Consider the following 11638-nt stretch of genomic DNA (forward strand, 5'->3'; position numbering starts at 1 on the left):
ATGGGACAATGTTCTAATAATGATGATACTTAGAACAAAATATGACTCTATATGAATGCCTCCGGCGGTGTACCATGATGTGCAATGACTCAAGAGTGACATGTATAAAAAATATGAACGCTGGCTTTGCCACAAATACGATGTTAACTACATGATCATGCAAAGCAATATGACAATGATGAAGCGTGTCATAATAAACGGAACGGTGGAAGTTGCATGGAAATATATCTCGGAATGGATATGGAAATGCCATAATAGGTCAGTATGGTGGCTGTTTTGAGGAAGATATATGGTGGGTGTAATGCACCGGCGAGAGTTGCGTGGTACTAGAGACGCTAGCAATGGTGGAAGGGTGAGAGTGCGTATAATCCAAGGACTCAACATTAGTCATAAAGAACTCACATACTTATTGCAAAATTCTGTTAGCTATTGAAACAAAGTACTACACGCATGCTCCTAGGGGGATAGATTGGTAGGAAAAGACCATCGCTCGTCCCCGACCGCCACTCATAAGGAAGACAATCAATATTTAAATCATGCTCCGAGTTCATCACATAACGGTTCACCATATGTGCATGCTACGGGAATCACAAACTTTAATACAAGTATTTCTACCAATCCACAATTACTCACTAGCATGACTCTAATATCACCATCTTTATATCTCAAAACAATCATAAGGAATCAAACTTCACATAGTATTCAATGCACTTAATATAAAAGTTTTTATTATATCCTTCTTGGATGCCCATCATATTAGGACTAAATTCATAACCTAAGAAAATTACCATGTTGTTTAGAGACTCTCAAAATAATATAAGTGAAGAAAGAGAGTTCAACAATTTCTATAAAATAAAACCACCGTCGTGCTCTAAAAAGATATAAGTGAAGTACTAGAGCATATTACCTAGTTCAAAAGATATAAGTGAAGCACATAGAGTATTCTAATAAATTCACGATTTAAGCGTGTCCCTCTCAAAAGGTGTGTACAACAAGGATGATTGTGGCAAACTTAAAAGCATAGACTCATATCATACAAGTCGCTTCAAGCAAAACACATATCATGTGGTGAATAAAAATATAGCCTCAAGTAAATTTACCGATTGATTGAAGACTTGAAGAAGAAAGAGGGGATGCCTTTCGGGGCATCCCCAAGCTTAGGCTCTTGGTTGTCCTTGAATATTACCTCGGGGTGCCTTGGTCATCCCCAAGTTTAGGCTCTTTCCACTCCTTATTCCATAGTCCATCAAATCTTTACCCAAAACTTGAAAACTTCACAACAGAAAACTCATGAGATCCGTTAGTATAAGAAAATAAAATCACCACTTTTGGTACTGTTGTGGACTCATTCTTTATTTATATTGGTGTAATATCTACTGTATTCCAATGTATCCATGGTTCACACCCCCTGATACTATCCATAGATTCATCAAAATAAGCAAACAACATATAGAAAACAGAATCTATAAATAAACAGAACTGTCTGTAGCAATCTGTAAACTTCGAATACTTCTGTAACTCCAAAAACTCTGAAAAATTGGGAAAACAGAGACAATTTGTATATCAATCTTTTGCAAGAAGAATCAGTATTTTATCATGCTTCTGTTATTTTTAACAATTCTGGCAATGGGCGCAAAAGTTTCTGTTTTTCTGCAAGATCAAACCAACTATCACCGCAAGCCATCCCAAAGTCTTACTTGGCACAAACACTAATTAAAACACCAAAACAAAATTACTACAGAGATATTAATGTGTATTTTATTCAAGAACAGAAGCAAAACGAAAAACACAAAAATAAAATTGGGTTGCCCCCAACAAGCGCTATTGTTTCACGCCCCTAGCTAGTCATATTGCAATAGATCTAGGTATTGTCATCTTTGGTATGCAATCCATAAGTAGCTCTCATAAATTCATATGGCAACTTAATTTTCTTTCTTGGAAAGTGCTCCATGCCCTTGCTTAACGGAAATTGAAATCTAATGTTTCTTTCTTTCATATCAATAATTGCACCAATTGTTCTAAGGAAAGGTCTACCAAGAATAATAGGACATGTAGGATTGCAATCTATATCAAGAAAAATGAAACCTACGGGCACATAATTCCTATTTGCAACAATAAGAACATCATTAATCCTTCCCACGAGTTTCTTTATAGTGGAATCCGCAAAATGCAAATTTAAAGAACAATCATCAAATACGGAAACCTAGCACATCACATAAACTTTTCGGAATCGTGGAAACGCTAGCACCCAAATCACACAAAGCATAGCACTCATAATATTTAATTTTATTCTTAATAGTAGGTTCCCTCTCATCATAAAGCTTTCTAGGGATAGAAACTTCCAACTCAAGTTTTTCTTCAAAACATTTCATCATAGCATCAATAATATGTTTAGTAAAAGCTTTATTTTGATTATAAGCATGAGGAGAATTCAACATGGATTGCAACAAGGAAATACAATCTATTAAAGAACAATTATCATAATTAAAATCCTTGAAATCCAAAAGAGTGGGTTCATTGCTACTTAAAGTATTGACCTCTCCAATCCCACTTTTATCAATTTTTGCATCAAGATCTATAAACTCCAAATCATTAGGACGCCTTCTAGCTAAAGTTGACTCATCTCCAGTCCCATATTTATGAAGATTTATATTATAAAACAAAGATTCAATAGGAGTCACATCAATCACTTTAAGATCTTCATCATTATTTAAAGACTCCGGTTTAGCGGACATCTTATTTACTAGAGTAGCTTGTTTATCAGAAAATTGGCCTACTAAATTTTCAAGATGGGCAAACTGAGATTTCATACCATAAAATTCCTTAGACATGTCATCACGCTTTTTATTAATATACCCCATCATAGTTTTTTTTGTTCTTTAAGGTCATTTCTAAAGAGATTATTATACTCATATTGTAAAGTCATGAGACTTTCAGCATTACTTTCAATCACTTCCAACTTCTTAAAATAAGGATCAAAGCTCTTGGGTTGAGCCATACGGGAAATCTGGCAAACAGAAAGCTAATGGAAAGACGAACGAAAGAAGGGCGAACAAAAAGGCAAATCTTTTTGTATTTTTCTGAAAATCATTTTAGAAGTGGAGGAGAGGAAAATGAGAGGCAAATGGCAAATAATGTATGCAAGAGATGAGAGTTTATGATGGGTACTTGGTAGGCTTGATGTAGACCTCCCCGCCAACGGCGCCAGAAATTCCTCCTGCTACTTCTTGAGCTTGCGTTGGTTTTTCCCTTGAAGAGGAAAGGGTGATGCAGCAGAGTAGAGATAAGTATTTCCCTCAGTTAGAGAACCAAGGTATCAATCCCGTAGGAGGTACAAGCAAGTCCCCAATCTATGCACCCGCACAAACAATCAAACACTTGCACCCAATGCGATAAAGGGTTGTCAATCCCTTCATGGTCAATTGCAATGGTGAGATCTGATAGAGATAGGTATAAAACATTGCTAGAACGTAAAACAAAATAAAAGTAAATAAATTGCAGCAAGATATTTTTGGTATTTTTGGTTTATAGATCTGAAAATATATAATAGAAAATAGACCCGTGGGCCATAGGTTTCACTAGAGGCTTCTCTCTTAAAGGCAAATAATATGGTGGGTGAACAAATTACTGTCGAGCAATTGATAGAAAAGTGCAAAGTTATGACGATATCCAAGGCAATGATTATGCATATAGGCATCACGTCCGTGTCAAGTAGACCGACTCATGCCTGCATCTACTACTATTACTCCACACATCGACCGCTATCCAGCAATCATCTAGAGTATTAAGTTCATAGAGAACGGAGTAATGCCTTAAGTAAGATGACATGATGTAGAGGGATAAACTCAAGCAATATGATGAAAACCCCATCTTTTTATCCATGATTGCAACAATACAATACGTGCCTCGCTACCCCTACTTTGTCACTAGGTGAGGACACCACAAGATTGAAACCAAAACTAAGCACCTCTCCCATTGTAGGAAATACAAATCTAGTTGGCCAAACCAAACTGATAATTCGAAGAGAAATACAAAGATATCAAATCATGCATATAAGAATTCAGAGAATACTCATACATAATCTGATCATAAATCCACAATTCATCAGATCTTGACAACACACTGCAAAAGAAGATTACATCGGATAGATCTCCAAGAACATCGAGGAGAACATGGTATTGAGAATCAAAGAGAGAGAAGAAGCCATCTAGCTACTAGCTATGGACCCGTATGTCTGAGGTAAACTACTCATGCTTCATCGAAAGGGCAATAGGGTTGATGTAGATGCCCTCCGTGATCGTATCCCCCTCCGGCAGATCGCCAGAAAAGGCCCCAAGATGGGATCTCACTGAAACAGAGGCTTGCGGCGGTGGAAAAGTATTTTTGTGGACGCTTCAGGTGGTTTGGGAAAATTTCTAAATTTATAGGCCGAAGAATAGGGTTAGAGGAGCCTCGAGGGGCCCACAAGGCAGGGGGGCCTGCAGCCTTGCCGCTGCCTCGGGACTCCTTTGCCTTTGTTCTCAAGTCCTACGTGTGTCTTCTGGTCCAAGAAAAATCATCGTAAAGTTTTATTCCGTTTGGACTCCTTTTGATATTCCTTTTCTGCGAAACTCAAAAACAAGGAAAAACAGAAATTGGCACTAGGCACTGGGTTAATAGGTTAGTCCCAAAAATAATATAAAATAGCATATTAATGAATATAAAACATCCAAAACAGATAATATAATAGCATGGAACAATCAAAAATTATAGATACGTTGGAGACGTATCAAGCAGCAGAGTTGGGATCATGTTTGCGCTTTGAACACCTTCTGATTTTCCTTCGGCCTTTTTCTTCTCAACCTCGTCTTTCAATAGTCGACGATTTTCTTCTTCGCGAGCTCTTTCTTTGCCTACTTGGCTCTCTTTTCAGCATTTTTCTGGCGCTTAGCTAGCTCATCAGGATATGATGCAGGAGTCTTAAGAGATGACTCATGAGCATCAGGAGGTTGCGGAGGTCTCTCCTGGGGATCACTTGCTCGGAGGAGTCCAATTTCACAACAGTCACCCCAAGAAGGATGAAAGGCAAAGTTCTTCGCAAACCGAGGATGAATCATTTTATAGTTGAACCACTTGCGTACCCAGTGACGTCGAATCTTCTACAAATGCCTTCTCTTTTTTGTCGCTGATTCTCCTGGGATAGTGTTGTAGTTGAAGGAAATATGCCCTAGAGGTAATAATAAAGTTGTTATTTATATTTCCTTATATCATGATAAATTTTTATTATTCATGCTAGAATTGTATTAACCGAAAACTTATTACATGTGTGAATACATAGACAAACAGAGACTACTATGCCTCTACTTGACTAGCTCGTTAATCAAAGATGGTTAAGTTTCCCAACCATAGACATGTGTTGTCATTTGATGAACGGGATCACATCATTAGAGAATGATGTGATGGACAAGACCCATCCATTAGCTTAGCATTATGATCGTTTAGTTTTATTGCTATTGCTTTCTTCATGACTTATACATGTTCCTCTGACTATGAGATTATGCAACTCCCGAATATCGGAGGAACACCTTGTGTGCTATCAAACGTCACAACGTAACTGGGTGATTATAAAGATGCTCTATAGGTGTCTCCGAAGGTGTTTGTTGAGTTGGCATAGATCAAGATTAGGATTTGTCACTCCGTGTATCGGAGAGGTATCTCTGGGCCCTCTCGGTAATGCACATCAATATAAGCCTTGCAAGCAATGTGACTAATGAGTTAGTTGCGGGATGATGCATTACGGAACGAGTAAAGAGACTTGCCGGTAACGAGATTGCACTAGGTATGACCGACGATCGAATCTTGGGCAAGTAACATACCGATGACAAAGGGAATAACGTATGTTGTTATGCGGTTTGACCGATAAAGATCTTCGTAGAATATGTAGGAGCCAATATGAGGAACCTGGATGCTCATATTGGCTCCCACATATTCTACGAAGATCTTTATCAGTCAAACCGCATAACAACATACGTTGTTCCCTTTGTCATCGGTATGTTACTTGCCCGAGATTCGATCGTCGGTATCTCAATACCTAGTTCAATCTCGTTACCGGCAAGTCTGTTTACTCGTTCTGTAATACATCATCCCGCAACTAACTCATTAGTTGCAATGCTTGCAAGGCTTATAGTGATGTGCGTTACCGAGTGGGCCCAGAGATACCTCTCCGACCATCGGAGTGACATATCCTAATCTTGAAATACGCGAACCCAACAAGTACCTTCGGAGACACATGTAGAGCACCTTTATAATCACCCAGTTACGTTGTGATGTGTGGTAGCACACAAAGTGTTCCTCCGGTAAACGGGAGTTGCATAATCTCATAGTCATAGGAACATGTATAAGTCATGAAGAAAGCAATAGCAACATACTAAACGATCGAGTGCTATGCTAACGGAATGGGTCAAGTCAATCACATCATTCTCCTAATGATGTGATCCCGTTAATCAAATGACAACTCATGTCTATGGCTAGGAAACATAACCATCTTTGATCAACGAGCTAGTCAAGTAGAGGCATACTAGTGACACTCTGTTTGTCTATGTATTCACACATGTATCATGTTTCTGGTTAATACAATTCTAGCATGAATAATAAACATTTATCATGATATAAGGAAATAAATAATAACTTTATTATTGCCTCTAGGGCATATTTCCTTCAGTCTCCCACTTGCACTAGAGTCAATAATCTAGTTCACATCGCCATGTGATTTAACATCAATAGTTCACATCTTTATGTGGTTAACACCCATAGTTCACATCGATATGTGACCAACACCCAAAGGGTTTACTAGAGTCAGTAATCTAGTTCACATCGCTATGTGATTAACACCCAAAGAGTACTAAGGTGTGATCATGTTTTGCTTGTGAGATAATTTTAGTCAACGGGTCTGTCACATTCAGATCCGTAAGTATTTTGCAAATTCTATGTCTACAATGCTCTGCATGGAGCTACTCTAGCTAATAGCTCCCACTTTCAATATGTATCCAGATTGAGACTTAGAGTCATCTGGATCAGTGTCAAAAACTTGCATCGACGTAACCCTTTACGACGAACCTTTTTTTCACCTCCATAATCGAGAAACATATCCTTATTCCACTAAGGATAATTTTGACCGCTGTCCAGTGATCTACTCCTAGATCACTATTGTACTCCCTTGCCAAACTCAGTGGTAGGGTATACAATAGATCTGGTACATAGCATGGCATACTTTATAGAACCTATGGCTGAGGCATAGGGAATGACTTTCATTCTCTTTCTATCTTCTGCCGTGGTCGGGCTTTGAGTCTTACTCAATTTCACACCTTGTAACACATGCAAGAACTCTTTCTTTGACTGTTCCATTTTGAACTACTTCAAAATCTTGTCAAGGTATGTACTCATTGAAAAAACTTATCAAGAGTTTGATCTATCTCTATAGATCTTGATGCTCAATATGTAAGCAGCTTCACCGAGGTCTTTCTTTAAAAAACTCCTTTCAAACACTCCTTTATGCTTTGCAGAATAATTCTACATTATTTTCGATCAACAATATGCCATTCACATATACTTATCAGAAATGATGTAGTGCTCCCACTCACTTTCTTGTAAATACAGGCTTCACCGCAAGTCTGTATAAAACTATATCCTTTGATCAACCTATCAAAGCGTATATTCCAACTCCGAGATGCTTGCACCAGTCCATAGATGGATCGCTGGAGCTTGCATATTTTGTTAGCACCTTTAGGATTGACAAAACCTTCTGGTTGCATCATATACAACTCTTCTTTAATAAATCCATTAAGGAATGCAGTTTTGTTTATCCATTTGCCAGATTTCATAAAATGCGGCAATTGCTAACATGATTCGGACAGACTTAAGCATAGATATGAGTGAGAAACTCTCATCGTAGTCAACACCTTGAACTTGTCGAAAAACCTTTTTGCGACAATTCTAGGTTTGTAGATAGTAACACTACTATCAGCATCCGTCTTCCTCTTGAAGATCCATTTAATCTCAATGGCTCGCCGATCATTGGGCAAGTCAATCAAAGTCCATACTTTTGTTCTCATACATGGATCCCATCTCAGATTTAATGGCCTCAAGCCATTTCGCGGAATCTGGGCTCATCATCGCTTCCTCATAGTTCGTAGGTTCGTCATGGTCAAGTAACATGATCTCCAGAACAGGATTACCGTACCACTCTGGTGCGGATCTCACTCTGGTTGACCTACGAGGTTCGGTAGTAACTTGATCTGAAGTTACATGATCATCATCATTAGCTTCCTCACTAATTGGTGTAGGAGTCACAGGAACAAATTTCTGTGATGAACTACTTTCCAATAAGGGAGCAGGTACAGTTACCTCATCAAGTTCTACTTTCCTCCCACTCACTTCTTTCGAGAGAAACTCCGTCTCTAGAAAGGATCCATTCTTAGCAATGAATATCTTGCCTTCGGATCTGTGATAAAAGGTGTACCCAATTGTCTCCTTTGGGTATCCTATGAAGACACATTTCTCCGATTTGGGTTTGAGCTTATCAGGATGAAACTTTTTCTTATAAGCATCGCAACCCCAAACTTTAAGAAACGACAACTTTGGTTTCTTGCCGAACCACAGTTCATACGGTGTCGTCTCAAACGGATTTAGATGGTGCCCTTTTTTTACGTGAATGTAGCTGTCTCTAATGCATAACCCCAAAACTATAGTGGTAAATCAGTAAGAAACATCATAGATTGCACTATATCCAATAAAGTACGGTTATGACGTTTGGACACACCATTATGATGTGGTGTTCCAGGTGGCACGAATTTGTGAAACTATTCCACATTGTTTTAATTGAAGACGAAACTCGTAACTCAAATATTTGTCTCCGCAATCAGATCGTAGAAACCTTATTTTCTTGTCACGATGATTTTCCACTTCACTCTGAAATTCTTTGAACTTTTCAAATGTTTCAGACTTATGTTTCATCAAGTAGATATACCCATATCTGCTCAAATCATCTGTGAAGGTCAGAAAATAACGATACCCGCCGCGAGCCTCAACACTCATCGGATCGCATACATCAGTATGTATTATTTCCAATAAGTCAGTTGCTTGCTCCATTGTTCCGGAGAACGGAGTCTTAGTCATCTTGCCCATAAGGCATGGTTCGCAAGCATCAAGTGATTCCAAAAGCCCATCAGCATGGAGTTTCTTCATGCGCTTTACACCAATATGACCTAAATGGCAGTGCCACAAATAAGTTGCACTATCATTATTAACTTTGCATCTTTTGGCTTCAATATTATGAATATGTGTATCACTACGATCGAGATCCAACAAACCATTTTCATTGGGTCTATGACCATTGAAGGTTCTATTCATGTAAACAGAACAACAATTATTGTCCGACTTTAAATGAATAAACGTATTGCAATAAACATGATCAAATCATATTCATGCTCAACGCAAACACCAAATAACACTTATTTAGGTTCAACACTAATCCCGAAAGTATAGGGAGTGTGCGATGATGATCATATCAATCTTGGAAACACTTCCAATACACATCGTCACTTCATCCTTAACTAGTTTATGTTCATTATGCAACTCCCGTTTCGAGTTACTACTCTTTAGCAACTGAACCAGTATCAAATACCGAGGGGTTGCTATGAACACTAGTAAAATACACATCAATAATCTGTATATCAAATATACCTTTGTTCACTTTGCCATCCTTCTTATCCACCAAATACTTGGGGCAGTTCCGCTTCCAGTGACCAGTCCCTTTGCAGTAGAAGCACTTAGTCTCAGGCTTAGGTCCAGACTTGGGCTTCTTCACTTGAGGAGCAACTTGCTTGCCGTTCTTCTTGAAGTTCCCCTTCTATCCCTTTGCCCTTTTCTTGAAACTAGTGGTCTTGTTAACCATCAACACTTGATGCTCCTTCTTGATTTCTACCTTCGTCGATTTCAGCATCGCGAAGAGCTCGGGAATGACTTTCGTCATCCCTTGCATACTATAGTTCATCACGAAGTTCTACTAACTTGGTGATGGTGACTAGAGAATTCTGTCAATCACTATTTTATCTGGAAGATTAACTCCCACTTGATTCAAGCGATTGTAGTACCCAGACAATCTGAGCACATGCTCACTGCTTGAGCTATTCTCCTCCATCTTTTAGCTATAGAACTTGTTGGAGACTTCATATCTCTCAACTCGGGTATTTGCTTGAAATATTAACTTCAACTCCTGGAACATCTCATATGGTCCATGACGTTCAAAACGTCTTTGAAGTCCCGATTCTAAGCTGTTAAGCATGGTGCACTAAACTATCAAGTAGTCATCATATTGATCTAGCCAAACGTTCATAACGTCTGCATCTGCTCCTGCAATAGGTCTGTCACCTAGCGGTGCATCAAGGACATAATTCTTCTGTGCAGCAATGAGGATAATCCTCAGATCACGGATCCAATCCGCATCATTGCTACTAACATCTTTCAACATAATTTTTCTCTAGGAACATATCAAAATAAACATAGGGAAGCAACAACGGGAGCTATTGATCTACAACATAATTTGCAAAATACTATCAGGACTAAGTTCATGATAAATTTAAGTTCAATTAATCATATTACTTAAGAACTCCCACTTAGATAGACATCCCTCTAATCCTCTAAGTGATCACGTGATCCATATCAACTAAACCATGTCCGATCATCACGTGAGATGGAGTAGTTTCAATGGTGAACATCACTATGTTGATCATATCTACTATATGATTCACGCTCGACCTTTCGGTCTCCGTGTTCCGAGGCCATATCTGTTATATGCTAGGCTCATCAAGCTTAACCTGAGTATTCCGCGTGTGCAACTGTTTTGCACCCGTTGTATTTGAACGTAGAGCCTATCACACCCGATCATCGCGCGGTGTCTCAGCACGAAGAACTTTCACAACGGTGCATACTCAGGGAGAACACTTATACTTTGATAATTTAGTGAGGGATCATCTTATAATTCTACCGTCAATCAAAGCAAGATAAGATGCATAAAATATAAACATCACATGCAATCAATATAAGTGATATGATATGGCCATCATCATCTTGTGCTTGTGATCTCCATCCCCGAAGCACCGTCATGATCACCATCGTCACCGGCGCGACACCTTGATCTCCGTCATAGCATCGTTGTCGTCTCGCCAATCTTATGCTTCTACGGCTATCGCTACCGCTTAGTGATAAAGTAAAGCATTACAGGGCGATTTGCATTGCATACAATAAAGCGACAACCATATGGCTCCTGCCAGTTGCCGATAACTCGGTTACAAAACATGATCATCTCATACAATAAAATTTAGCATCATGTCTTGACCATATCACATCACAACATGCCCTGCAAAAACAAGTTAGACGTCCTCTACTTTGTTGTTGCAAGTTTTACGTGGCTGCTATGGGCTTAGCAAGAACCGTTCTTACCTACGCATCAAAACCACAATGATAGTTTGTCAAGTTGGTGCTGTTTTAACCTTCGCAAGGACCGGGCGTAGCCACACTCGGTTCAACTAAAGTTGGAGAAACTGACACCCGCCAGCCACCTATGTGCAAAGCACGTCGGTAGAACCAGTCTCGCGTAAGC

This window comes from Triticum aestivum, chromosome 6D, assembly GCF_018294505.1.
Source record: "Triticum aestivum cultivar Chinese Spring chromosome 6D, IWGSC CS RefSeq v2.1, whole genome shotgun sequence".
Classification (NCBI taxonomy): domain Eukaryota; kingdom Viridiplantae; phylum Streptophyta; class Magnoliopsida; order Poales; family Poaceae; genus Triticum; species Triticum aestivum.